The sequence below is a fragment of the Panthera tigris genome, chromosome X (genome assembly GCF_018350195.1).
Source record: "Panthera tigris isolate Pti1 chromosome X, P.tigris_Pti1_mat1.1, whole genome shotgun sequence".
In the NCBI taxonomy this organism is placed as follows: domain Eukaryota; kingdom Metazoa; phylum Chordata; class Mammalia; order Carnivora; family Felidae; genus Panthera; species Panthera tigris.
In genome coordinates, this window is record NC_056677.1 from 60,651,381 (window position 1) to 60,658,228 (window position 6,848).

Here is a 6,848-nt window from a genome sequence, read left to right on the forward strand (position 1 = left end):
AAAAGATGCTCAAAATCACTCATCAGCAGAGAAATACAAATCAAAACCACAATGGGATACCACATCACACCTCTCAGAATGGCTAAAATTAACAACTCAGCAAACAACAGATGTTGGCAAGGATGTGGAGAAAGGGGACCCCTCTTACACTATTGGTGGGAATACAAACTGGTGTAGCCACTCTGGAAAACAGTATGGAGGTTCCTCAAAAAATGGAAAATGGGACTACCCTATGACCCAGCAATTGCATTACTAGGTATTTATCCAAACAATACAAAAAAACACAAAAAACAACACCCCATTGTTTATAGCAGTGCTATCACCAATAGCCAAATTATGCAACAAGCCCAAATGTCCATCAATGATGAATGGATAAAGTAGATGTGGTATAGATTCTGGCACAGGTCTGTGGGCACAGCTAGCGGGTCCTGAGATGGAAAGGGGGGTGAAGCTCTGTTCACCCCCATACTCCTCCCCCTCAGGTGCAAGCATCACCCCTTTGCCAGCCAGGCCAACCCGGCTGAACTATCCACTGCAGCACAAGGGGAAGGGGGGGAGGCTCCGGGCGACCCCAGTAGACCCCCATCATGGGAAGCCAGAGTTCCAAGGCTCCCTGGGGCAAGGTGACCACCAAGGAGGCAGCTGGCACCTCCCCTGCTAAGGTAAAGTGACAGGAGAATGGCCACGTGAAAAGCAATGGAAACTTATCCCCCAAGGGCGAAGGGGAATCGCCCTCCATGAACGGAACAGAGGAGGCAGCCAGGGGCCACTGGCGATCCCATTGAGCCAGTACCCCCTAGCCAGGGCATTGAGGTCAAGGGGGATGCCCCCACCAAGGAGACCCCCAAGAAGAAGAAGAAATTCTCTTTCAAGAAGCCTTTCAAACTGAGTTGTCTGTCCTTCAAGAGAAATGGGAACGAGGGTGGGGGTGATACATGACTCCTCACCCAAAGAGGAAGAGCAGAAGCAGGGGGAGATCAGTGCCTGTGGCAAGGAAGGCACAGCTCAGGAAAGGGCCAGGAGCCCCAGGCCAAAGGGGCAGAGGCTGGTGTTGCCTCCAAAGGAGGAGACACAGAAAAAGAGGCAGGGTCTACAGAACCATCCACTCCCGTGGGGCCGGATAGTGGCCCTACACCCACCAGTGAGCAGAATGAGCAGCTGGGTGAGGAAAGGTAGGTGAGCTCTAAGCTGCAAAAATTGTGCTGTCCTTGTGAGGTCACTGCCTGGACCTGGTGCCCTGGTTGCCTTCCTCTGCCAAGAAAGGAAGGGGCTGTTGCCCCCTCCCATCCACGTTCCCTCTCCTTTTCCCTCCTGTGGATTCTCCCATCCTCCATTTGGGCTTTCTCTTAAGGTCAGTTGAAGATGGTCCCTTGCAGTTTCCCAAGTTAAGTTAGTGATGTGAAATGCTCCTGTCCCTGGCCTTACCTCTCCTGTCCCCACCCCTACAGAAGGCAATTGCTGGTTTTCTTCCCCAATTCTTTTCCAAGTAGGTTTTGTGTACTCTTTTCCCCAAATCCCTGAGCCAGATGTGGAGTACCTACACTCCCAAACCCTGAGGGTCCAGCATCCCCCTCCACCCCCATTGAGTTTTTAGTCTCTTGTCCTGTGCCTAGTGGCACCTGGGCTGGGGAGGACACTGCCCCTGTCTAGGTTTTTATAAATGTCTTACTGAAATTCAAACCTCCAGCTTGTGAATCAACTGTGTCTCTTTGTTGACTTGGTAAGCAAGTATTAGGCTTTTGGGTGTGGCAGGGAGGTCTGTAATGTGAAACAACTTCTGTTGTTTTCTTTTCCCCCTCCAAACCCCAGATTTGTACTTTTTTTCTAACTGCTAAAACCATTCATTTCCACGTGGTTTTAGTGTAACATTTGGAAAATGAATAAATGTCATCCCTTTAAAAGAAAAAGAAGTGGCATATATATATATATATATATATATATATATATATATATATTGCATGTACATATGTAATATATGTATATATATAGTGTATGTACCTATGTAATATATGTACATATATACATATGTACAATGGAATATTATTCAGCCATCTAAAATAATAAATTCTTGCCATTTGCAACAACATGGATGGAACTAGAGTTTATTATGTTAAGCAACCTAAGTCTTTCAGAGAAAGTAAAATATCAGATGATTTCACTCAGATGTGGAATTCAAGAAACACAACAGATGAACATAGGTGAAGGGAAGGAAAAATACAATAAGATAAATCATAGAAAGAGGCAAACCATAAGATAATATAAAATACAGAGAACAAACTAAGGGTTGCTGGAGGGAAAGAGGGTGGGGAGATGAGCCCCTTGGGTAATGGACATTAAGGAAGGCACTGGGTGTTATATGTAAGTGATGAATCACTAAATTCTAAATTCTACTCCTGAAACCACTACTACACTATATCTTAACTAACTGAATTTAAACAAAATAAATAAAATAAATAAAATAAAATAAAATAATTTATTTCAAAGACTAAAACTATGCAGAGATCTCAAACTTTGATCCTCTCATTAGAAGGACCTGCTGGTTTAGATAAGGCTGGTCACTGTAAAGGAAATAAAACTGGTTAGTTTTTTGGTTTGATGCACATATTTGTGAAGACTGCAGAAACCCAGATTGCTTTTTCTAAGAGAGAAAATCCATGGCCAAGGTGCATACATCCCACTTCACCACTCCCTGCCCCTTCTCTTTATTTGAAGACCTACTTCAAATCTTTTAGTAGGTATCAACAGGGACTTCTGAGCAGAGTCAAAAAACAAAAAGAATGGCATGGATAACTAACTGAACTATCATTTCTCAGTCAAGACAAAGAAGTAGGGGAATTGAGTACTGGAGCTTGTAGCTTTGACTTGTTAGCTAATGGGTGGGTAGTTGCAGAGAATAAGAAGAGTGAATTGAACTATCCACAATGTAGTGCTTTGATAGGCAGCCAGTTCACAATATTCAGAGCTTGTAAATGCTTCTGTGTTTTGCCTGAGTGACGAAAGGGGAGGCCAGAAAAGTGTTTTGATTAGGAAAAGACATTATGTGCTCTTTTTAAAGTTTATTTATTTATATTTGAGAGAAACAGAAATGGTGTGAACAGGGGAGGGAGGAGGGGCAGAGAGACAGGGAGAGATAATCGCAAGGAGACTCTGCACTGTCAGCAGAGCCTAATGCAGGACTCAAACTCATGAACCTGTGAGATCATGACCTGAGCTGAAACTAGGAGTTGGACACTTAACCAACTGAGCCACCTAGGTGCCCTTATACTTTATTTAATTATCTTAAATGCCTTTGTTTTTGTCAGATTTAATGAGGTACAATTGATAAATAAAATTCTAATATATTTAAAATATATATTGTCATTATACACACAAACACACACACACACACACACACACACACACACACACACACACGCTGTGAAAGGATCCCCACCATCATCTAGTCAATCATCACATCCATCACCTTGCACATTTGTGAGTAGGGTAGTTTCATGAGAAAATTTAAGTTCTACTCTCTTAGAAACCTGAATTAGACATTTACACACCACTCTTGGATTTAAAAACTGTAACCAAGAGGGCTTAAATGTCTGCTGATAAAGTCTGCTGGGTAAAATCTAATATCTGGGTCTTATATGACCATGTCATAATGTGCTTAATGACAACAAGGAGTGCAGTGAGAATATACCATGTAGGAAATAGGTTCTATGGGGCTGATTTTACCAAATGAAGGTTGAAGTTGGGGTATCATTCATTAGACAAGTGTTTTTTGAGCACCTACTATGTGTAAAGCATTGTGCTATGCTATCTTATAGATCAATGAACTTTCACAAATATGGCAGATGCTATGGGGGATACATACTTCTGCCTTCAAAGAGGCTACAGTTTATTAGGGGAGATAAGATGTATACAAAAAAGAATTATAGAAATATAAAAGTAACAGTGGTTTAGTGTCATGTTAATGGTACACATGACTATGAAATTTCAGAGATGAAGAAATAATTTACTAACAGAATGATCATGGATGTTTTACAGAGGGATGGACAGGATTTCGTGTATGCATGTATTTGGATTTCTTTGAAAATGTGAAAAGAGACTATAAGGAGGATGACAGAGCATCTGTTCTTGGATTCTAGCAACAGTAGGTAGGGAATAGGTTTAAAATACATCAGAGTAATTTGGGGTAACATATGAAAAGCATCTTCCTGATTCTATGGACAGTAAGACACTGGAAGACACAAGAAAACTTAGAAAGTTTACAACATTTTAAAGTTGAAGATTAGATAGTCATAAACCTGTGATAGTTTAAAATGAGTATTTTGTACAAGCAGGTAAATGGTACTACCTCCTTGGATGTTTTCCATAAGCACAGTTATAACATGTTTGAAAGGGAATTCATCTTTTTTCCTTCACCACCCTAAACTAGCTCCTCCTCTTGAGTTATCCATCTCAGTGAATAACTGGACCATTCACCTGCTCAGGGTCAGAATCCTTGATACTCTTCTCTCTCCTTCACTTCCTACATCTAAAATGCCACTAAGTCCTGGTTATTCTAGCTCCAGAATCTCTCTTGAGTTTCCCCACTTCTCCCCAACCCCACTGCCACTTCCCTAGTTCAGTTCCCCATCATTTTTCCCTAAAGTGCCATGTTAGTCTCCAAAGTGGTCTCACTGTTTACAAATGTAAGATAAAAGTTTCAAGGGAAACTCAAGAAGTGCTTTCATCTCCTTACCAGTGCATTTTACCACCATCCCCCAATATTATTGGAATTATCTTCCTAAGACACATGTCTAAAACTTCGGCTCACTTCTTAATAATAATTTTTCCCTACAAAGGCCAAATATCATTTTAGTGCACATTCTTAGTTCAATCTATGATAATAAAAGTCTGATGACTTCTTTTTCTTATTTTTTTCTTATTTATTTTTTTAAAATTTACATCCAAGTTAGTTAGTATATAGTGCAATAATGATTTCAGGAGTAGAATCCAGTGATGATTCATCCCTACATATAACAGTCAATGCTCATCCCAACAAGTGTCTTCCTTAAAGCCCCTTGCCCATTTAGCCCATTCCCCACCCACAACCCCTCCAGCAACCCTCAGTTGTTCTCTATATTTAAGAGTCAAAGTCTGATGACTGAGTAATAGGGAGAACAAGCTGGAGAGAGAGAGAATTACAGGAATAGAAAAATTTGTTCAGAGCTTTATTTGTTCACTGAAGGTGAACTCAAAGGCTACTACAAGAATTAAAAGGTGAGAAGCTCTACCACCAATGTTACACTAAGAATCTATTTTCATTTAATACACATTTACTAAACCTTATGCAAGGGCCTTAATAGATGCTGTGGGAGATACAAAAGTGGACAATTTGGTCACTGCTATTTAGGAGCTTACAGTCTAGTATGACATAGATAAGGGAAAAAAATCACAATGAGTACAAGCTTGAGTAACTAGAAGGATAACTGGTGCCTTAGCAGAGGTAATAAAAAAAAATCCATGTTTTTTTTTTATTGGACCACCTGACTTTATTGTTAGAATCCATGGATTGTAACATGCCTTAAATGTTACACATTATTTATTTATTCTTGCTAAGTTTTTATTTAAATTCCAGCTACTTAACATATAGTGCCATATCAGTTTCAGGTGTTCACTTTGTTTATTTTAACAGTTCTCAAAATATGTGAATGAGTATAAATGGGGTATGTTGGGTTGGAAAATAAAAGACCACTTTATTCTTTTTTTCTTCCAAGATGTTATTTAAATTCAAGTTAGTTAACATATAGTGTAGTATTGGTTTCAGGAGTAGAATTTAGTGATTCATCACTTACATTTAACACCCAGTGCTCATCACAAGTGCCCTCCTTAACGGACATTACCATTGGGCCCATCCCCCCACCCACCTTCCCTCCAGCAACTCTGTTTGTTTTCTATATTTAAGACTCTCTTATGGTTTGCCTCCCTCTGTGTTTTTATCTTATTTTATTTTTCCTTCCTTCCCCCTATGTTCATCTGTTTTGTTTCTTAAATTCCACATGAGTGAAATCATGTGATATTTGACTTTCTTTGACTTAGGTGTTAGCATAATAGACTCTAGTTCCATCCACATTGTTGCAAATGGCAAGAATTCATTGTTTTTGATGGCAAAGTATCATTCCATTGTGTGTGTGTGTGTGTGTGTGTGTGTGTGTGTGTGTGTGTGTGTGTAATATATATACATTATTGGCTATTGTTGATTGTGATGTTATAAACATTGGGGTGTATGTGTCCCTTTGAATCAGTATTTTTGTATCTTTTGGATAAATACCTAGTAGTGCAGGGGCGCCTGGGTGGCTCAGCTGATTGAGCATCTGACTTCTGCTCAGGTCGTGATCTCGCAGTTCACGTGTTCGGCCCAACGTTGGGCTCTGTGCTGACAGCTCAGAGCCTAAAGACTGCTTTGGATTCTGTGTCTTCCTCTCTCTCTGCCCCTCCCCTGCTTGCACTCTGTCTCTTTCTCAAGAATAAATAAATATTTTAAAAAACTTAAAAACACCTAGTAGTGCAATTGCTGGGTCAGAAGGTAGTTTTACTTTTAACTTTTTGAGAAATTTCCATACTGTTTTCCAGAGTGGCTGTACCAGTTTCCATTTCAACCAACAGTCTAAGAGGGTTCCCCTATCTCTGCATGCTTGCCAACATCTGTTGTTTCGTGAGTTGTTAAATTTAGCCATTCAAGACAGCTTTATTCTTAAGGCTAGCTGTGACATTCAACTTTTTATATTAAGGAATTCAATATATTTTCACATATAGTTTCACCCTCTTATGTCATTCCTTCAGGTACAGAGAGATAGACATTATCCAGAGTATGCAAT

At 40.1% G+C, this 6,848-nt stretch overlaps 1 pseudogene; it reads left to right on the top strand.

Annotated features, from left to right (window-relative positions):
* The first annotated feature begins 587 nt into the window (after positions 1 to 587).
* LOC102952656 lies at positions 588 to 1,176 on the top strand (annotated as a pseudogene).
* Positions 1,177 to 6,848: the final 5,672 nt, after the last annotated feature.